The 23,424-nt window shown below is 36.1% G+C and overlaps 1 protein-coding gene and 1 pseudogene across 1 annotated transcript in view; one reads left to right on the top strand and one right to left on the bottom strand.

Annotated features, from left to right (window-relative positions):
• Nucleotides 1–23,424, bottom strand: part of MED27 (mediator complex subunit 27) — a 256,004-nt gene that overhangs the window by 51,487 nt on the left and 181,093 nt on the right. The gene's annotated exons all lie outside the window — the stretch shown is intronic.
• LOC138147019 (N-acetyllactosaminide beta-1,6-N-acetylglucosaminyl-transferase-like) lies at nucleotides 124–1,031 on the top strand (annotated as a pseudogene).

The raw sequence follows: 23,424 nt of genomic DNA, 5'->3' as shown, positions 1-23,424 counted from the left end.
GTAAACAAAGCTGAGAAGTTGTCCCAATGCAAGATATTCCAAAAAAGAAAGAGAGAGGCCAGGTGACTTACAGTTTTGGGAACTGATCTCCTCTTAGTCCCTGAAGAGGGACTTTTTCCCTTGAAGAATCAAAATAATGAACTTTGGAAGGCATTATGTTTTTGTCATTTCTGTGGAGAATGCAGTGCTCTTTGTCCTGCTGATCCATCATCAATAATATCGGTCGAAGTTACCAGTAATTGAATGTCATAGAAAGGAGGTCAATATTTATGTGAGAGAAGGCATTAATGTCATCATTTGGAAGACTCTCTCACAAGGAATACTTTCTCCAAAGTCACTACATAACAGCTTCTCTGTGAAAAAAAGTCTAGTTTCCTTTGTCCTATGAGTGGTCATACACCAAGACACTGATACCTTTGGGAGATTCTTTAGGATAGTTTAGATGCTCCAAAATGTTTACTATATTCACGTGAATGAGAAGGTAATTGCCAGTCGAAGGATAATATTGGGGAGGGGGGGTTAGTGCACTGCTACCCTCAATGCTTTCCTTGCCTCTAAGATGGAGTCAGCTGTCTAGGACTGGATATCCAGGATCAAGGCTGATGTGAACTACATGAAAGATGTTGTAGCCTCTGAGGTTCAGTGGAAGAACACTATTAACACTTGTGGGCAAGATTTCCTTCTGAAAACCAACAAGGAAATAATTTAACATTTTTGGAAAAGACTGAAGGAGAAAAATATCACCACAGGGGTGTTGCATCCTGCACACGCTATGGAAAGGACTAAATATGTCATTAGAGAATATATGAGCCAAGAAGATTCATTTTTGCAAAAAAAAAAAACAAAAACAAAAACAAAAACAAAAAAAAAATACTTCAAAATCCTTACCTCACTATCAACTAGTACTTTGCTTTGGCTCTGCTTATATTGCCCTGATAAGGAAGGCTGTCAACTTTGTTTTCCAAGATCAACAGGTCACTGATTTATGTTAGTGGTCTAAGGAGACCTACAGTCCTAAGGAACATTTGTAAGCAACACTTTGGTGCCCCTGGATCCATGCCAAATGCATCTTGGGAAGGAAACCTCAGAGTTATAAAGCAGCATGACACGCAAAGCGAATATGAGGCTGTCATGGTCACTATATATGTGAAACCTGCATCTATGGCAATGGTGACTTAAAATGACTACAGGACACCCCAAACAAGCTGGCTAACAAGTCTGAGCTTAAAATATACAGTACTTGTTTACTCTGGAATTGTTAGAGAAAAAGTCCAAACCAAAGTGAAACTTTGGTAAAATTGAGCTGGTATCTTTGGTCTTCCACACTTCTGGATTCAAGGGATTCAAGAGAGGAATGAAAGCTTAATGACTTTCAATTTGGAAAGGAAGTTTTTTGTTGCTTAAAGACTTGGCCTTGGCAGCTTTCAAGGACAGCACTGTACATTTTGGTCATACAATATGAAACACTGGCCAAAGCAGATACTGGTTCCCAAGCAATGAGTATGGATGAGTTGGGCACCCGTGACTTGGCCACCTGCAACCATCTCACTCAGAGTCCCAAGTTATACAACTCTTTCATTTTTGATCTCCCTACGATATATTTAGCAATAGGATTTCTGGGTCAAAGTATATGAACATTTTAGTCACTTTAAACTGGATTATCTGTCATCTATGCTGGTCACTAGCTCTGTGATTCCATGATGATATTTTTATTTCTAATGTGGAAAAATAGAGGCACACAGGTCTTGTAATTTTTTCAAGATAACACAGCAAAAGGAGCAATGAGTCTTGGCAATCTTCAACCATTCTGACTCCCAGTCTAGTGTTTCTCTCACCAGACTTCTCTGGGATTGTCTACTCTTGAGGCAAATACATTTCATCCATCATCAGGAAATAGAAACTAGCAATAGAAGAAAAAGGGTAGTCTTGCTTTGATGAGAATCTAATTATAAACCTTAAAAGGACCAACCATTAGGATTACACAGAAACTGAGACAAAGCACACTGTGTACTCTACCATGCCTCATGCCCTAATATTTTTATACTAGTGAAATTACATTATGACAAATATCAGTTGCAACCCTGAAAAGAAAGAGCAATGTCACAAAGGGACTAAAATAAATGCCACTGGCAGCTGGAGGGCTGTGTATAAGGAAGGAGAGGCAAACCAACCTGATTTGCCTCAGTGACATGTTATGACTAAATGTATATGAGCTGCAGATATTTTTTTTAAGTACCAACTGAGACATTACCAACTTTCCCAATGGCTGCCTCCTTAAGTCATTTACCAGCAATAAGTATTAGACAACAGTTAGAGGTCATCCTCAAGGCCCAGGCCCAGAACAATCACCTCTATTCACTTGGGCCCTCGACACAGAACTGGCACCAGATCAGGAGGGCATGTACCTAAAAAGTCACATAGGGCAAGCAGTATCTGCTTAATAGACTGGAGATAAAATCTATCAACTTAAACCACTTAAGTGCTCTCAGATCAAAGCCCTGTAGCCTAAGACTCAGTCTGAAAAGCATTTTTATGGTTTCATTATAAGCTACTGAAAATTCTGATTTCACAACAACACTGACAACCTTAACTTAAAGCATGGTTGCTGTATCATATATAAAAACACAACAGAGCTTAAAGAAAAAAATCCCATGTTAGTGAACAGATGTCTAGCCCATTTGCAATTAATAAGACCCACTTCCATACAATCTGACTACTTAAAATTCCTGGAACAAGATGTTAAATTTAAGATGCCAGTGTTCTGGTTTTAATGAGAATGAATGGAAACTGTAAAATCTTTTCTCCTTTTGAGGGTAGGCCCAATCCACACAAAAGTCCCAACAGCACACTAAATTTATCAACAAAATTGTCATTTGATAAAGACTGTATGAAAGAAGAAAGCAGAACTGGAAAAATTGGATTTATTTTCTGAAAACATTTCCTGCCAAAATAAGATTTCTGTTATTATATTATTACCCTTTTAGCAGAAAAATATTTCTTCTTTTTCTCCAACCACCTACACTTATGTGTGACTTTCACTTATTTCTATCTGCATGAGTAACCTTTCTAGGACAGTGGTGACATAGCCTCTGTAGATCTCCATCTCCTAAACCCATTAAATGAGATAGTTGGGACAGATGTTCTCCATAGTTTCCTTTAGCTCTAACATTATATGTTCTAGCACTGTATATTTATATTCTAAAGTTCCTTTTCCGGTTCTGAAATTATATGCTTATTTCCCCACTAGCAAATATACCTATTTCTTTTAAGTCTAATACTTATTATTTCAGATATACTATTAACACATACACATATAAAACAATAATAGTAAGGGTGAAAAGTTAAAACTAGAAGGAGAGCAAGGAAATTGTGACATGGGAGAAATTTGATGTCAGTGAAACCATCATATTTAGGCTCTAACAATTCAGTGCCCTGTGAGGACGTGGAAATGGCACAAAAGAAAATTACCTCAGGAAGAGTAGCAGGACCTGACCAAATACAAAAGTGAAGAAATCTGAGCTGGAGGCAACAATTAAAAAGGCTTTTAGGGATCTATTTTCAAACTATCTTATAGTGGAAATTACAAAAAAAAAGTTAATGTTCATAGATGCAGAAGCTATCATTACCCAATAAAGGCAACTATCTACCCATATGCTTATTTTCTCTTCTCTATAAAATCTTTATGAAACTATCCAAAGAAAATGGGGATGTGTCTTGAGATTTTTGTGAATGATTTTCCACAGCAGATCAAATTTTCATAGTCCCATAAATGACTACAAGCTACACAGAATGCAAGATATTACTTTTTGTTCACTCCCCAAAAGTACTCAATTTGAAAGAGTGAAAATCCCGATCCAATGAAGTCCTTGAACCTGTCTGTTAAGATCATACAAGATTCTTTGATATATGTAAGCACAAAGGTAAACTTGTTAAATAATTCTTTGGTTATAAATTGAAAGCAAAGTGCAAAACAAGTAGATATATGCTCACCCATGGTGTTCACCATTATATGGAGTGTAAGTGAAAGAGGAATCCCATATAGACAACGAGGTTCTTAAAGTGTTCCTACTGATATGATATTTTGCCAACTGCAACATGACACAAAACACTACAGGAACTTGTAAGATTTAAAACCAATGAAAAGAAATCAATCAAGCAACCCAAACAGGAAAAACAAAAGGAAAAAACCATGAATATCTCTCAGATTATTATAGTATGCAGTTGGAAAGGGAGCCCATTAACTTACTCCTTTTGTAAATGCATACTGAACAGGTACTTCAGATGGACAGTTGAATAGAAGGAGAGAAATAGATTGGATTACTATGGGAAACTATATAATCTGAAGCCGCTCCCCTTACACAACAGCCTTCTACCAATGTGATATTGTTCCCAATCATGGGATACTAAAGAATCAAAATCATAGGTGACCCAAAAGTGGAAAGACAATGCAGAGGGGCAGAATGTTATACACATGACTCACACACAATGACTTGTAACAAGTAATTTAAAATACATCAACAAGGACAAGTGTGTTCAGAAAACGGAGTAGCCTGGTTCTACAAAATATCCACATCCACAAAAAAAGGCCTTTAGTACAGTGGCAAGAGGACTAGACCTGTAGTTAGAGGACCTCAATTCAAATCTCAGCTCTGCTATGTCCTACTTGTGACTTCTGGTTCGTCACTTATTGGCTGTGGGCCTCAGTTTCCTTACTTGTAAAATGGAGGGGTTACAACAGACTACTTTTAAAATCCCTTCCAGCTCTAGATCCTATGAGCTAAGAAGGCATCCAGTCAGTATGTGAGGTAGATCCACTACAAAAAAACTGTGAAGGGCACAGGAAGACCAAAGTAGGATGAGAAAGCATAGACAGGTTATGACAATGCACCAGTATACCACGGTGTATCGGGAAAAGGGCTGGATTCTGAATTAGAAGAGACTGAGGTTTGAATTCCACCCCCAATGGCTACTATAGACAAATCAATTAATCTTAGTGAACTCCAGTAAAATTAAAGAGAGATCCTATTACTTTTAGTATCTTGTTGTCCTTAGGGATCGAATGAGATAATGTATGTAAAATCTTAAAGCCTCATACAAGTAATAGCTATAATAAGTTTTTATTACTATCATTATCTAAACTAATCAGCTCACAGACCCACCAAAATATAGAAGTGACAGTATGGGAAAAGGACATAGAGGGGCATAGGACCAACCTCTTTCCAGCTCTGTTCCCCCTTACATGAAATGTCCTCTTGCTTTTCAATGCTAGTTAAAATTCTGCCTTCCCCATTTGTCCCAAGTGCCACTTCCTCTTGGAAGCCTATCACACTGTCCTCTCCTCTGGACTCCTACAACAATTTTTATAGTGGGTATTCATTTTGCACATACTGCCTCATATTACTTGTTCTTTTTTTTATGTTTCTGTCCTATTTGCCCTACTAATGAATACTTCTTTCATGCAAAATGGTTGTCTCTTATGTGTCTCTGGATTCCTATTGCCTACTACACCTTGCCCACAGTAGGTGCTCAATAAATACCTGATGGTATTTTTTTTAAATCTGTATACTAAGGGCTCTAAATACAGCAAAACTGTAAAGTGTGAATTTCCAAAAATCTTTCCACTTTGGGGTTATTAAAAAGTCTACAAACCCCTCTCATAGTTCTATAAATGATATTTGGAGAATATTTCAGAAATCTTGGGTTTGTAGTCAAGCAACATTACAAACAGCTAATCAGTTTCTAGAAATGTAAATACAATAAGGCATTTCTCTGTTTAAAAAAAACATAAACCATAAATCAGAATATAAAACTCCTGACTGAGAGAAAAAAAATAAAAATATATTAAACGTGTTTCACATGTTCACCAAGCTACCCCATTCCCTCTGGGCTTGAAAAATTGGCATGAAAAGACCCCATGATCACAAAAGTTAACATGGTTGTTTAATTCATACTTAGAAATTTCTAGTTCTTAAGGCAAGTACATAGATAAGATAATTTTTCTTCTATTTTTCCTACATGAAATTATTCCAATCATTCTTCTATTTTTCCTACATGAAATTATAACTAATTCATTTTAAGAGTTCAATTCACTAATAATGCAGGATGAAATGGTGATCAAAACCATGACACATCTCTAGAAATCAATCTGAAAAAACGATCACAAAATATGTCACTCAATCCACTTTTTATGTAGCCTGGGTCCATTCTGCTCACTCTCTGTTATGTTCATATAAACTAACAAGAGAGCTGAAGTTTCAGCATAGATGTCAACTTTCTGAATTTCAGTAACTTAAAAACAAAACAAAACAAAAAAACAACAAAAAAAACCTGCTCTCCTTTCATTCCACTGCCACCAGAAATGAATTGTGCAGTACTTCCTATTAAAACTGAACAACTGTTTTCTTTCAATGCATAGACACGATTAAAAGATTAGCTGAAAAAAATCAATTGTGTAGATTGGGATTAAGGAACAGAATGAAATACCAAGATAAACGCCTTTTAAAATCAACTGAGGATTTAACACAGCTCTGGAAGGTTTCAATTATTTACATGCTTGGTCTATGTGGTGTAAATCCAGGCTAATGAGATACAATTGTTATGTATAAATCTGAAACACAAAGCGACTTGCTTGTCTAGAGAAAACAGCTAAGGCTCCTGCACTAATAACTCTATAAAACATAGATGATGATTCAGGAACCTTATCTTCATCTTGGTTCATCTTATTGACCCACTAGATACTGAGAAGCATGCTTCCATCTGGTCAAATATAAACCCTGAGACAATGTTTGGAGGGATCAAGAGGCTATTGATCAACACCTTTGTTCTGCTAATAACAAGAATTTATGGTAGCAGTTTCTTTCTTAGGAAATTATAAAGGTCCTAAGACACTACACCTTTGTGAAATTCCAGTTTCTAGTGTAGTGCTTTATGCTTTTGGAGGCATAGTAATGTGACCAATGAAATCAGAGCCCTGCACATACAGTCTTATGCACTTTTAAATGTTTCTCTTGCGTACAATTTAGGTTGTCAATCTGTAAGTGGCATTCAAAAATAGCAAATTTTAGGATTGCTACAGTCTTCTTCTTTGGAGTTGGGGTGGTTAAGCAGTTGAAAGAACCCTGAACTTGGTATCAGGAGATACCTACTCATAGTTCCATGACTCACCAACCATATAACTTTAGACTAGACCAGGGATGGGGAACCTACAGTCTTGAGACCACATGTGGTCCTCTAGGTACTCAAGTGAGGCCCTTTGATGGAATCCACATTTCACAGAACAAATCCCCTTAATAAAAGGATTTGTTCTGTAAAACTTGTACTCAGTCAAAAGGTCGCACCCAAGAACACAGAAGGCCACATGCGGCCTTGAGGTCACAGGTTCCCCAACCCAGGACAGGACCCTTTCCTTCTCTCAGCCAAAGTTTCTTCATATGTGAAATGGGGATAGCTGTTTTGCCACTTTAATAGGTTGTTTGAGCAGCTATAGAGGATCAAATGAAATGATGCATACAAAGCTTATAAACTGTAAAATTGTGAAAATGCAAACTGTATTTCAGATTCTATGAAAAACTTTCAACACTTTGAAAGAGCTATCATTTTATCAATATAGCTAATTCCCTCCACTGACACAAATCATAACTCCTCCTTGCCTCAGTAATGCTGTCCTCATGAACTGCTGTGGCCAAAATAAAATGCAACAGCTGATGGTCAATCTTCTGGTTATGAGTTTTAAAGTCTATGGCTAGTACAAGAAAACTCAATGTGCTATATAAATAGTCATTTATAGGTTGTTTTCTATCATACCTACAAAAAAAAGTTTAAAAGTTAAGGCTAAAAAGTTAAAGGACTTTAGGGAGACTGTGCTGTAGCATTTCCCTCTTTATTTTCACAACATATGGGCCCACTTCCTAAAAATAACTACACTTTCCCATTTCCCAGAGTGAAAAGCAACTGAACTGATACTGCTTAAGTGATCTGGGACTTAAATCCAAAAGTCACTGGAAAAATATCCATGAGTAATTCAGAAGAATCCTTCAGAAATGCCTTTCTCTGACCCACTAATTGAAGTGAGCAACAGTTCCAATGAAGCCAAACGCCTGCCTGAGTGAGCAGGCAACTTTTTGTTGGCAACTTTTACTAAAGTTGGAAGGGAGGAGGGGAAGGAGATGTGGAAGAAGGAATCTGACCAAGTTAAAATGGCAAACACATCACTTACTGATCCAAACACCGTTGGAAGTTCAGCAATTTAGTGTCTGATAGGCCACTGGTAGCCTACTCTGTGAAGAAGAAAATGGCAAAAAAAAAAAAAACCCATGGACGGCACTGGCGTGCTATTGCCCATGGGGTCATGAAGAATTAGATATGACTGAACAACAAGTCTACCTTAGACTCTGATTTCTATCAGGGCCAGCTGTGAAGGTCTGTAGTATAAGAACTCTAAAGCTCATAATAGTGGATAAAATTCCTCAGTATTTTTGGCATTTGAAATTGAGGAATCTCTCAAATTTAAGCAGAACCTGATGAAGAACTAAGTCACCATGGATGATAATTACCACATACATAATCTTGGCTAAGTCCCTTAATCTACTTTAGTTTCCTTATCTGTAAATGACAGGACTTCTGAGGCCCTTTTCAGCTCTAGGCTGTGATCCTATAATTATAAAAATACATTTAAATGTCTTAAATTAGCTGGGTCATTAACTCAAGAAGACATACAAAAAATACTAGGTAAATTGTGCGGTAGTATAATTGGGTTAATCACTGATCTAAAGAAAAACTAAAGAAGGCTGTATCAATTGCCATTAACTCCCAAGAACATATTCATCATCTTTATGATAACCAAGATAATAAATATTTATGTATGGAACCACATACTAAATTCCTGCATGAGTCTAATTCTAGAAGGAAAAAAGAATGATCTCTGCAGAGGAATTTGCAAGCGTTTTGTTGTCTGAAAACAAAAACAACGTAACCCAATGCCAGCTCTCTTTCTACCTCACCTGCCAGAAAACTCAGATAGCTTTATTGGCCATGCGCTAAAATCTGTTTGAGATTGCCTCTCAGAAACTGCTACCCTGGTGTTTCCTTTAGATGGCCTCTATTTTTCACTGTCTTATCTCACACTGTTTATCTGTGAGCCTGCCTTAAGTCTTTTTGGAAGTAGAGCACAAACTTCCTCATTCAACAAACATTTATTGCAAGGTGCCAGAATAGATACAAAAATAAATCTCAAATACACATCATTAACCTAACACACAAAGATCAGCAGCCAACCAATGGTTCTGAACAGGAAGGATATAAACCCCCAGGAGAAAGACAAAAAAACAAAGGAGCATAGAACAAAAGGGAGGAAGCTCCTCCAGAGAACAATGTAAAAATAACTGGCAAAGGTACAGAGTTGAGGGTCAAGGCCAAAGTCTAAAGCTATGGGTCCTAGCACAATCACCCGTTTTTTGGAAGGAATCTAGTACATACTAAGCTTGGAGATTAGCTTTGTCCCACTATTTTACTACTTGCATTACTTGCCCCCACTTGCTGGAATCAGAAGAATAACTGATGTCAATCTTCATCCTAAACCCCAAAGAAATGCTTGCAGACAGATAAAATAACATACAGAAATACAAGCAATTAAAAGGTTCTATCTACCTCACAAAATCTGGGAAGGTTAAAATGAGTTAACACACATCAAAGTGATTTTGCAAAGGAAAATACAACCCACAAAAGCATGGCATTTAATTTTTATAGGTCAGTTGGAAATGTTGAAGAGATTTTAAGCTAGCTTAAATGTGGGTAATTTTAAATTTGGTAAAGCACTTTGCTCTTTTGCAAATCAAATGCTATACAAATTCAGAGTATTAAAAAAAAACCCTAAGATATGGAGATTGTAGGTCCATGATTCAATTTTCCTTTCTCTTTTTAAATGTATCACTCAAATCAATAAATCAAGCAAAACTTGAAGATTAAAATTTTAATGTTAATATAAACTAGTTGTTTATTTCAAACTCTAAGCTATTTTCTTATAATACTTGAACATAAGTGGATGTTAATTAATCAATTAACTTTAACATACTAAAGTTATTTTGGATGAATGAATTTGTTCTTTCAAAAAATAAAAAGTATAACTATACTACAGCAATTAATTTGTAAATCCTTTCAAAGGGTCAAAACAGGTCAACTAAAATAGATGAAACATGGATATGCTTAAAGATCCTATAAAAAACTTACAAGAGTCTACAGTGGCTGAGATTTGAGGCACATATACAAGCTACATCTCCCCCATAGCTGGTTATACAAGGTTCACAAAGTGATCAAAAGAAGTTAATTATTAGCCTGTCAGTGCTAGTACTAATCAGTACAAATAAGTCCCATTCACTTAGGAAAGCAAATCTGAGGTCTTTTTGCCACAATAAAGACATAAGTGATCATCCCGGTCTGCTTTACATATTTTAAAAATGTTTTTATTGATGTCTTTTTAGAAATATTGCCTCCACAATAAGTCAATACAGTGTAAAAGTCCAGGAGGATGTTCATTGCGGAACATCTGTGAACCTCCAACCTCCATAAAGGAATGGAAAAGAAAGCATTTTCTTAAATCTCTTCTTTGAAGCCAAGCCTGTTCTTTATCATTTTGCAACATTCACCTTTGATTTTCTTGTATATGTGATTTCTTTTTTGTCCATCTATACTATTTTTGTTGCTGTGTATATTGTTTTCTTGGCTCTTTACTTTTAAGTAAAGTTTACTTATTTGGCAGCTTGACTTTTACTCTGCATCAGTTCATGGAGATTGTTCCATGTTTCTTTATATTATTTACATTCATCATTTCTTATAGCATGGCAATACTACATTACATTTATGTACAATCAATACTACAATAACATGAATTTGTTCCAACATGATGGATATATTAAGGAATAGTTTTGGCATTACACAAATTTCAGGTTTGCTTATGCATGATTTTGTCTGCACCTGGGAGACAACTAGAGATTATGAGGCATACCACACCTATTCTTAGCTGGTTTTACAAGTTTCCAACAGATTTCAGATATCCCTCCTTCCACCAAGTCTTCACAATAGCTCACAGGCTGCAACCCTTCTGATGACCATTTCCACAAGAAAACTTCAGCTTTTTAAGAGTATCACACACACATGATACATATAAAAACACACACACACACACACAGAGTATATTTTCTGTTGCTGTAAGAACTGCAAATGGTGCAGGGTTGGCCCCTACCTAACTTCACCATTTTCCCACACCACTCACCTAGATTCCTTCACTAGTTATTATAGTACTTATGCATTAACCATTTAACATATGTATAGTTGAACTACTATTTTATTTATTTAGGTTCCCATCTTTTTTTTTTAATGTGTCACTGAAGAAGGTTTTCTGTGTTGTATCCCTTTTCCCATTTTTCCCATAAGTCCTGTGGCTTTTTATTCTGTGATTCTACACAGTACAGTGATTTGTAGGAACACAAAACTTCACTATAGCAAAATTGACTATACCACAATTTGTTTGGGTTATTCCCCAATCAATGGGTATCTACTTTGTTTCCAATTATTTGCTATCACAAAAAAAGTGCTGCTATAAATATTCTGTTGTTTATAGGGTCTTCTTATCAAAGGCTTTCTTGTACTATAAGCTCAGAAATGAAATCTCTACACCAAAAAGTATGGATCTTTTAGTTACTTTATTTGCATAATTCCAAGTTGCTTTTCCAAATGGTTATAGCAATTTACAGCTCCCCAAATAATACATCAATGTACCTATCTTCCCACAACCCCCCCCAATATTGAGTAGTCATCTTTGCTAATTTGCAATCAAATTTATCTATTTTAAGTTTTGTAACTGTCTCTATGCCCTGTTTAGTTAAGAAGAGGTATATGCTCTGCTTCTCTTCTAATTTTTTTATAGTATGACCTTTAATATTAAGGTTATTTATCTATTTAGAATATGGACTATATCAAGGTACTAGTCTAAGTCTAATATCTGCCAGACTGCTTTCTAGTATTCCTAGAGTTTATTTTAATAAAACATGGAGTTCTTTCTTAAGTAATTTATTTTCTAATTTATGGCATTGGGTTACTGACTTCCATTGTTTCTAATTTTATCTTGTCTAGTTCATTCCACTGATTTACTTCTTGGGTTTTTTTTTTAATCAACACCAGATAGCTTTGAAGACTACTGCTTTATGATACAGTACAGGATATGAAATGCTATTCCTTTTTCATCTCTTCCTCTTTTCATCATTTACCTTGAAGTTCTCCATCTTTTCTACTTTCAAATGAAATATATCATTTTTAAAAGTTCCATAAAGTATCTCTTTGATAATTTAATTGCTATAGCATTAAAAAATAAACTTTGGTAGTATTGTCATTTTTATTATATTGGCACAGCCCAGCTATGAGTACTGGCTAGTTCTTTAGCTATTTTAGTCATTCCTTTATTTCTTTAAGGAGCACTTTGTAATTGAATCTATAAGTCTTTTGTGTGCTTTAACAGATTGATCCCCAGCTATTTTGTGCATTTTATAGTTAGTTGGAATGGGATTTTGCTTTCTACTATTGCCCTGATTTCTTAAAAAAAAAAATTATTACTATGTAGAAACGAAGTTGATTCTGAAAGTTTATTTTGTAGTCCATCACTTTTCTGAAGCTATTAATTGTCTCAATTACTAGCTCTGTTGATTCCCTAGGATCTTCCAAGTAAACCATCATATGATAAGTAAATAGGGAGAGTTTTTATTTCTTATTTACCTGTCTTGTACACTTTTAATTTGTTTCTCTTCTCTTACTACTACTGATAGCATTTTCAGAATACTATCAAACAGTAGTGAGAATGGGCATCCTTGCTCTATTCCCATCTTTGTTAGAAAAGGTTCTAGTATATTCCCGTTACATGTGATACTTGCTTTTGGACTTAGATATTTTTCCTGATACTAAAAAGGCTTACAGTTTGTAGCATTTTTAGTATAAATGAGTGTTGTACTTAGTCAAAGGCTTTTTCTACAATGAGATAATCATGTGGTTTTAGAATTGGGGGGGGGGTGTTTTTAATATGATTAATTATGCTGATTATCTTCTTAATGTTGAACCATCCTTGTATCCCCAGTAGGAATTTAACTTGTTCATAATAAATGAATAAACAATTATAATCTGACAGGATTTAGTTTAAAATTTTAAAATTGATATTCATTAATGATATTGGTCTATAGCTCTCTTGTGCTTTATCATTTGCTAGTTTAGGTATTAGAATTACATTTGTCTCATAAAAGAATTCTGGTAAGTGCTTTCTTTTTTTATTTTTGAGAATAATTTATGTAGCATAGATACTAATTGTTCTTTAAAAGTTGCTAGACCCAGCAGCAAGAGATAGAAAGAGAAAGGCTATTTAAAGTAACTATAGACAATACAAAATATTTATGAGTCTACCTTCCAAGACAAGCCCAGGAAGAATATGAACACAATTACAAAACACTTTTCACACAAATAAAGTCAGATCTAAATAACTCGAAAAAATATCAGTTGTTCATGGGAAGGCTGAGCTAACATAATAAAAATGACAATTCTACCTAAATTAATTTACTTATTCAGTGCCATACCAATCAAACTATCCAAAAATTATTTTACAGAGCTAGAAAAAAATAACAAAATTCATCTGGAAGAACAAAAGCTCCAGAATATCAAGGGAATTAATGACAAGAAATGCAAGGGAACGTGGCCTATCCATACTAGATCTAAAACTATATTACAAAGTAGCAATCATTAAAACTACTTGGTACTGGCTATGAAATAGAGTGGCAGATCAGTGGAATAATTTAAATAATAATTTAATAATTTATTGTCTCTCCCATAAGAGACAATAGTCAATGGCTACAGTAATCTACAGTTTGATAAAATCAAAGATTCTGCTTCTGGGCTAAGAACTCACTTTTGACAAAAACTGCTGGGAAAACTGGAAAATAATACAGCAGAAACTAGGCATAGACCAACATTTTATACCTTATACCAACATAAGTTCAAAACAAAGATGTGATTCAGACATAAAGGGTTATACCACAAGCAAATTAGGAAAGGAAGGAATAGTTTACCTGTCAGATCTACGGAGAAAGGAAGAATTTATGACCAAACAAGAATCAGAGAACATTATAAAATCCAAAATGGATAATTTTGATTACATTAAATTAAAAAGGGTTTACACAAAGCCAATGTCTCTGCTAAAGGCCTCCTTTCTAAAATATATAGAGAACTGAGTCAAATTTCTAAGAATACAAGTCATCTCCCAATTGATAAATGGTGAATGGATATGAACAAGCAGTTTTCAGATGAAAAATTAAAGCTATCTATAGTCATATGAAAAAAATACTTAACTCGCTACTGATTAGAGAACTGTAAATTAAAACAACTCTGAGATACCACCTCATACCTATCAGATTGGCTAAGATGACAAAAAAAGAAAATGATAAATGTTGGAGATGTGGGAAAATTAGAACACTAATGCATTGTTGGCAGAGTTGCCAACTGATCCAACTATTCTAGAGTTCAATTTGGAACTATGCCCAAAAGACTATAAAACTGTGTATGCTCTTTGATCCTGCAATACCACTACTAAATCTGTATCGGAAAGATATCACACAAAGGAAAAAGGATCCACATGTACAAAAATATTTATATCACCTCTTTCTGTGGTGTCAAAGAATTGGAAATTGAGGGGATGCCCATCAATTGGGGAATGGCTGAACAAGTTGTAGTATATGAATGAAATGGAATACTATTGTTTTGTAAGAAATGGTGAGCAGGCAGACTTCAGAAAAACCTGGAAAGACTTATGAATAAACTGATGCTGAATGAAGTGAGCAGGACCAAGAGAACATTATACACAGTAACAGCAATAACTGTGTGATGACCAATTTTGACGAACTTGGTTCTTCTCAGCAATACAATAATCTAAGACAATTCCAAAAGACTCATGATAGAAAACACTATCCACATCCAGAGGAAGAACTATGGAGCCTTAATGCAGATTGAAGCACACTATTTTCTTTTTTTGTTGTTGTTTTGTTTTACAGTTTTTTCTTTCTGGTGGTTTTTCCCTTTTGTTCTGATTTTTCTTTCACAACATGACTAATGTGGAAATATGTTTAACATGGTTGTACATGTGTAGCCTATATCATATTGCATGCTGTGCTGGGGAGGGAGGAGGTGAAGAAGGGGGGAAAATCTGGAACTCAAAATTTTATAAAACGAATGTTGAAAACAATAAATAAATAAATAAATGATTAGAAAAAAAATAAAAGAATGTCTTCTAGAAGTTTCCCATAAATCCATCAGGACAAAGAGTCACCTCCCCCACCCCTAACCTTTTGGTAGTTCTTTTGCAGATATTTTTATTTCCGTTTCTGAGATTGAATTATTTAAGATCTCTATATGTTCTGCTAATAGTTTGGTTATTAGTATACTTTTAAAGGTACTCTTCTTTCCTTAGTGTTCTCAATTTCATTAGAATTTAAAATGTTGGGGCAGCCAGGTAGCACAGTGAGTAAGAGCACCGGCCCCAGTGTCGGGATGACCTGGGGATCGAATCCTGGCTCAGACACTTAGCACCTACCCAGAAACACCTGGCCATGTAACCTTGAGAAAGTTACTTAACCCCAATTGCTTAGGGGTAGCCAGGGGGCTCAGCAAGTAAGAGCACCAGCCCCAGTGTCAGGATGACCTGGAGATTGAATCCAGGCTCAGATACTTAGCACCACACCCAAAAATAACTGGCCATGTAACCTTGCGCAAGTTACTTAACCCCAATTGCTTTTTTAAAAAAGTGATTAAAAATGTTTATGATTATCTTTTTAAAAATCACTTACATTTTATCGTTTTCCCCAGTTAACAAAAATTAATTTTTTCTTCCCTTTACTAGGGAAGGAGTGGGGGGAGAACTTCTTTGTAAGAAATATGCCTAGTCAAGCAAAACAAACAAATAAAAACATCCCCAACCTCTTTCGTCTGCTGTTTCAAAAAAATAAAAGTCTCATTACACACCCTGAGTCAGTTCCTCTGTCAGAATGTTGGTAGCATGCTTCATTATTGGTTCTATGTAATTATGGTTGGTCATTGTGGTGATCAGAGTTCTTAAGTCTTTCAAGGTTGTTTGTCCTTACAATACATCGTTATTATTGTATAAATTGTTCTTTTTTTGGATTCACTCCAGTCTCTCATTTTTATTCTGTGTATGTCTTTGTTTTTAAAATGTATTTATTGTAAGCAACAAATTGTGGAATTCTGCCTTTTTATCCAATCTGTCAGTTTTAAAATTTTTATTGGATAGTTTAATCCATTCAGAATACATTATTCCATTCTCTTCTAAGTCTTCTGGTGGGTGCAGAAATCTTGTGTTATTAAATTTTCTTTCACTTATATTTGAAGATTATTCTCTTGGTCACTTGCAGGATAGAATTTATTGTTTCTCAATGGGACTGTTAAGTTAACCACTATGTATCTTAGAGTTTTCAGTCTCCAGGTTTGTTTTTCCCCCTATAGATTCTTTCAAGTGATACTTTGTTTTCTTTGTTCAAAAATCTTGGGAAGTTTTCTTTTATTATTTCTCACATTATGATGTTCTGATTGTTATGTGCTTCTGAAAACCTATAATCTGTATATTGTATATATGCATCCTATCTTCAAGATCAATATATTTTAATTATATGGAGATCATGGTTTTTTTTTTTTAATGTTATTGCCTTCTGCTCCCCTTCTTCCGAAATATCCTTTACTTCTGTGTACTTGCATTCCCAATCAATTATCTTTTCTTTTGTTTCTTCGGTAAGAATTGCTCGTATGGATATGTTTTCAATTCTGTCAGTTATTTACACCATGCAGGTCATAAATTCTGCTATTACAATTCTTATTCCTCTTTTAAACGATTCAGGAAAAGTGTCCTATGGTTCTATATACTCTTTAAGATTCATAAGGTCCTCTGCTTCATTAAGTAGAGTAATTTTTCTTTGTTTTGCAGTATTTATTTATAAATGCTGCCTACTTAAAAGGCACATTTCCTTCCATTAAAGTTTTCTCTATTGGTTAATCTGCTTATTCTCCAAGTCTCTGAGTTTTCTTTCTCTTGAGATCTGAATTCTGTTGGGTTTTTTCCCCTTATTTTCCACTATTGCTCACTTTCTGACTCCCTCTCCTCTGATGGCAGTTTCTTTCCAGATGGGATCTCAAAACCAATTCAAGCTTTTCCTATGCTGGGTGATTTACGGTTCACCTGTCTCAGTCTTTGACTCCAGTAACTTTTTTGGAGAACAGAACTGGCCCCAGTTGAATGCTGGGCTCTGTCCTTTAGGTTCAGTGGAGAGTCACACTGCCCCATACATATGGCTCCTTCCTTATTCTCCTCCTTGGGCCCAGTTGAGTTATAGCACAAAATGATGCCACAGGGTTATGGGGGCTTGAGCAAATTTCTGATATTTGGAGTTTGGATCTCAAAGGTATTGGGGAGTGGGGAGGGGGATTAGGATAGAGAGTTCTGTTAAAAGTGCAGACACCTGTCTTGCCCATTTTCTATTCTTCTTCTCTCCTACAGCCTGAGAAAATTAATACTGCTTAGAGATTGGATTTCTGCAGCCCCGCAGCAGGGGGAGGGAGAATCAGGGTGTGGAGCTGAGATCTGTTGCAAGGACATGAGTTGGCTTGTGCAGTCCTACTGCTAGGAATGTGGTAGGCAGTGCAGGAGGGGACGCTGAATGAGTGTTCATTAGGGACTGGGGAACATTTGCCTTCTATGGTGTTATTCCATCAAGTTTTTAACCTTGTTTAGGGACCTGGTATACTAAACTATGGAGATAGCTAACATTGCTTCATCTTTGGCACATAATTCCTATTTTGATTTGAGAGGTCCCAAGGATCAGAGATAATATCTAGTTCTCCATTTTGTTGGTCATACCATCTCTGCTTTACATCTAATATGGATGGACTTCACTATATTTATAGACTTATGATATAAAATCTCACACTTTTGATAATTCATAATTCATCAGGAGGATACACTAACATATGTCCTATAGGTCTATGCACATCTGGATAACTTATACTCATTTCTTAGTCAAATATAGCTGCTAGACTTACTCAGAGAATTATTTATTGACTCAGCAGACTCAATACCCAACCTAACAGGGTTGGACTAGAAGCCCTGGGATTGGTTTTCCAGAGTGAAGACTTAGGCCACTGACCTTTTGTTAGTCTGTGGCATTTATATTTAGCTTAGAAAGAGGACTCTCCAAAAGCATTTTGGTACTTGCTCTCTCTTCTCTCCCTACCCCAATTCTGCCTCACCTCTATCTATAATGTGAGGAGATTTTTAATCACTTAGATGCTTAGGAAAATAGTTTATCGCAAATTACACCAATTCCCAAACTGGAACACTGGCACTGGGGTTCCACTGGGTCTCAAGGTTCAGAGTGACAAATTACCTCAGTATTTAAACTGTCTACAGTTTGTTGGCAGAGATTCCTTGGTGAAGGAGGAAGTAGCTGAAAAGGAATTAAACAAAACTGTCCTTGCTCACTGACTATTCTGGAGTTCCAATTATTTTATGTTGTTTGCACACATACACACACACACACACACACACACACACACACACACACACACACCCCCTCAGGAGAGCTGTAAGAGCAGCAAATTCAAGGGAAAGTTACAAACAATACATTTAGGCTATTTAATGTTCTCCAAATGTGTATAGTGACTTCTTTGGCCATTTAGACAGCTGCCTCAGCATTCTGCCCTGGTGCATTTCAGGAAACCATTAGATTCTATTTCCAATTAGATTTTACTCAGGAAAAAAAACTTGCCTGGCCCCCCAATTTCAGAAAAACCATTCTTAGATTGCTGATCTGATTACATGTGGTTTGCCTTTTCCGAAAATGCTAGGGGCTACACATGGACTTTTGAAGATTTATTAAGAATAGCAGAAAATTCAGTGCGAAATTCCAAGCAAGACATTTAGGTGTTTTAATGCTCCTCAAATATATTTAGTCATAGTAGCACAGAATACTACCTATACAGAACTAGATGCCAACAAAAACTCGCTAGTCAACATAAAACTAAGTATTATCTAGATTAGTATTAAATAGATTAGGGGAGGAGGTTTCTTCCTCACTGTCATACTTTTCTCCCCATCACAAAGTTAGCTGGTGAGTCTCTTGGACCTCATAGAAGCAACTCAAAGGGACTAGATTATGTAGGTAAGGAGGAACAACTCAGCATTTGCTCTGATTGTAGCAGGTCACAGAGATCTTACAAATGTCTTCACCTATTTACCCTTTCTCTCCATTCCTGCTGCCAATATCTTAGTTCAGGCCAAACCTAACATCTAAACTACTGTGATGGGCAACTAACTGCTCATACTACCTCCATTCCTTCCCTACCACCATTTCAAGCTAGAGTATACATGGCTTCCACATTAATCTTCCTAAAACTCAACTTTCATCATGTTGCTGAACTCATCTGACTCAACTATTAGTTTCTTCATTGTCTTCAAAAGGAATGTAGTTTTGTCTTAAGAGTGCAAGGTGATCCTGGAGGCAAGGGTTAGTGAACAGATGTAAATTATATCCCTTTCTCTGTGGAGAAGATCCCTAAGATTCAGAGATGGGTGTGTGTGGCAACAATAACTTAGAGGTAGATCTAGTAACAGTGAGATCTACCCGTAAATCTCGATCACCATATTAGTTTGATCTTAATAATTACAGGCCACACTTCGGGAAAACTAATGATGCCAGAGAAGAGCAAGTCAAAGAAAAAGGTTGAACTTCTAAAGGCCCAGAGAAAGGCCGAATTGCTCAAAGAACAGAACCTTGAGAGGGACAGGAGAACTACAAAGCAGTCTGTATTCCAAAGGATGGGGAATCTATACCCAAAGAGAAGAATAGAGGGTAGGTTCCAAAGGGGATTTACAATTCTCATTGAAGTATTAAAAAAACTGATTCAACTCTGGGCTAGTAAGTAATGTGGTCTAGGAGTGAACCCAGACAAAGCTGTAATGGAAAGCTGGAAATGGGCACTGTGTGACCCCATATCAGCCAATCCAATCCATAGCTAGATTTTATTTTCTTAGGATAAAAATCAGTTTCAGTGAAATTATTTCTTCCTTGCATTTTGCTTCTCTCACAAGAGGACTCACTTAAGATAAGAGGCAAGGCTAAGAAACTGGTCAGTCAAGGAATCCATAGACAGGTTTGGCTCCACTTAGATTTCTATGTAAACAAAGGATGCCTCCAATCACTTCTGGGATTCTATTTACTTTTTCCTTTTGTGATTTTAAATCCAATTTCCCTGTAGCTACTATCAGTGAAAAATCTTTTTAAAGAGACAGTGAACTGAAATCAATCTAATTTTTTGGAGAATTTTCAGACTTTAGTCATGGTACTTCTAGTCAGTCTGGAATTTTGGGAACTAGGGTCAGAAATCATTTATGCTGCTCCTATTGGCAAAGAACATCTAAAGACAGTTCTTACCAGTAGTCAGTTCAACTTGCCTCTTTCCTTATTCTTTAAACAATAACACAAGAAAATGCTAAACCAAAAGTTCTCTTTGGTTGTGACTTACATCACCAATAACTAGATCCATAAAGAGTAACAACTTCATCTAGAACCCTGTATCAACAGATGAAGGCAAGTAGTTAGAGCTATCTGGATCTGCAATCAATCATCAGCAGGTATAAAATTATATGTACATTATATATGTAAAATGAGTTGCACCCTTGAGCAGAGCCCAAAAGTTCTCTCCTCAGTCTATTAGAACAGAAGCTCCCTGTGAAAATTGATGTGGCCAGTAGGTCACTGTGATATAAAAGCCTGTTTTCTCAGGTGGAAGTAACTCTAATATCTTGGACCTGTTTATTGATAATCTAGCCTTCACTGCTTATTCACTCCAGTGCCAAATTCTTATCTTCATCATGAAACAGAAGCTAAATGACCCAGAGATAATTTGAACAAACCTCTTTCACTGAGGATGCTTTCATTTTTATCTTCATTAACTTCTCTGGTCACTGGCAGGTGTGCTAAACACAGGATTGATGTTTCAGAAGTCCAGTCTACAGGTTCTTAAATGTAAGACAATCTATATGTTTAACCAAGGAAGGCAGTGGTATTCACTCATGTGCAAAAACATCTTATATGAAAAAAATTCCTTTTCCTATAAACAAAACTATTATTTTACCCCCTTAGTTTCTTAACCAAGAATACTCTGATACATAAAAAGCAACGTATAGTATTGAGAAGAGTGTGGCTAAGACTTTCCCAGTCAAGTATGATAAACTAACTTCTGTAAACCTTAAAATGTTACGTGTGATTTGATGTTATTGTCATTACTGGCTCAACTTTCCCACTGACTTTCCTTTAAACAACCAAAAAGCCAGTTAACAAACATCAAATGGTACTCTCCTGAAGATGCATCCAACTGCATAAGCCAAACAAGCATCCTTGCTAACTCCTCTACACGGATGCTCTGACTAGGTGAATGGCCATTGGTAAGACTGCACAAAAGGCAACTACCAGGCCCAGGCTAAGCACTCACTCCAGGCTCTCAACAAATAGCAGCAATTAGACTGGAGAGGAAAGGACACTGTATTTTAACTCCTTATCTCACTGATATCTCATCAAAAATAGCTGTTCTTACTTAATAAACTTTGTTTCCTTTGAAATGTAGAATCTTTTTTTAAAAAAAAACTGTCTTCACTTAATTGTTCTCCAAAAGAGAATTATTAAAAACAAACACTCGGAAATGCTTTTCATCCTTGAAGTGCTCCATAACTACCTAATTAATAATCTAATTTAGGATTTCTACAAGCATTTTCATTTCAAAGCATAATGACCTTTTGTGAATCTATACATGTGATAAAGAGGTAACAACAAAATCCCACACTGTATGGACTGACAAGAAAAAGACATAAGAAAATGAGAACTACTGAGGTCAACATGACTGGTACTAACTAACAAACAAGAAAAAAACGGATTTATTAATGAAAAATAATAGAATCTCTGGCCGTAAGGTTGGTGCACTCTCTCCCTAACTTTATTTTATAAAGATACATTTTCAGTTACTACAATGTCTCTTCCTATTTAAAAGCGTAATTCATAATAGTGTTCAATGGTTAAACATCATTTGCTTCTGATATTAAAATAATAGAATTTTTGGAAACTAAAAATCACCCTAATCTAACCCCTTCGTTTTATAAAGGAACAAAGTGAGGCCCAAAGAACTAACATAACCTGCCTGAGATTGTAATGGCAAGCACAATAGTAATTCACACCTTGTTTCAGCTATTGAATTAACACCTTGTTTCAGTTCAAGTTACTTTTGAGCCTTGTATCAAGTCTGTTAAGAAACAGATTGTGTGAACCCCACAACTTGTGAAGCTCAGAACTCATGAACTCCTGTGATAGGAAGGGGAGGAGCTAATGACCATATATAAGGTGAGGCCCAGGGCTAGAGACAGCAGAACTGAGAAGAGGACTCTTGTGGTGGCAGAGTCAAGAAGAAAAAAACTTGTGGTATTTCAGCACTCTGTCTGTGTTGATGTCTGTTTGTGATACTTTGTAGAGAAGCCCTGGGACCTTACTGGAAGCCCTGAAAGAGGATTTTCTGGTTGTATATTTACAGAAGTCTTGAAGGAGGGTTTTGGAGGTCTTGGGACTTTACTGATGATTTGTGCTGACCTCTTGGACCTTGTTTGTGAATCTGTTTTGATTTCTATGTTGATGATGTGTGTTGAGTTCTCAGACCTTGTTGTTGGGTCTGAGTTGATTTCACAGGCAGATGATGAATTGATGATGGTGCCGTAAATGTGCATGAATATTATTGTGGCTCTGTCAAGCTTTGTCCTCCCAGAAACAGGAACTGTGAAGGACTTGAGGTGAACTGGACACTGTGAACTTTAATATGGAACAGGAACTGGATGAAGAACTGAACAAGGAGCTGGACAAGGAACTGAGAACTGCTTGCCTTTGAACCCAGGTGACAGCTGGAGCTGGGACCATGGAAGAGGAACCATGGAAGCTGAGAGCCAGCCTCAAGTCAAGCTGAAAGAAGACTTTACTTGTATACTGTGTGCTGACTGAGAAGATTATGATTTACTGTAACCTAGGGGTAGATAACTTTGACTTTTGTACTTTGTGATTGAATTAAGGATTTTGTGATTGACTAAATGAATGTACTCTGTTGAAAACTACGTGACCACTTTGGTGACTACGTGACCACTTTGGTGAAAACTATGTGGCCATTTTAGTGATTAAGTTGTTGAGTTGTGAAATGGTAAATGCTGTATTTTGATTTTCTATGAATATTTTGCTCTGACTTATTACTGAATAAACAGAGTTCACTATACTATGTAATCAGAACCTTGAAAGCTGTTCGCAGCAGCAG

Source organism: Petaurus breviceps, unplaced genomic scaffold (genome assembly GCF_028583685.1).
Source record: "Petaurus breviceps papuanus isolate PSGF00001 unplaced genomic scaffold, PetGlider_PUasm1.0 90779, whole genome shotgun sequence".
Taxonomy (NCBI): domain Eukaryota; kingdom Metazoa; phylum Chordata; class Mammalia; order Diprotodontia; family Petauridae; genus Petaurus; species Petaurus breviceps.
This window is presented reverse-complemented; position numbering and strand designations above follow the sequence as displayed.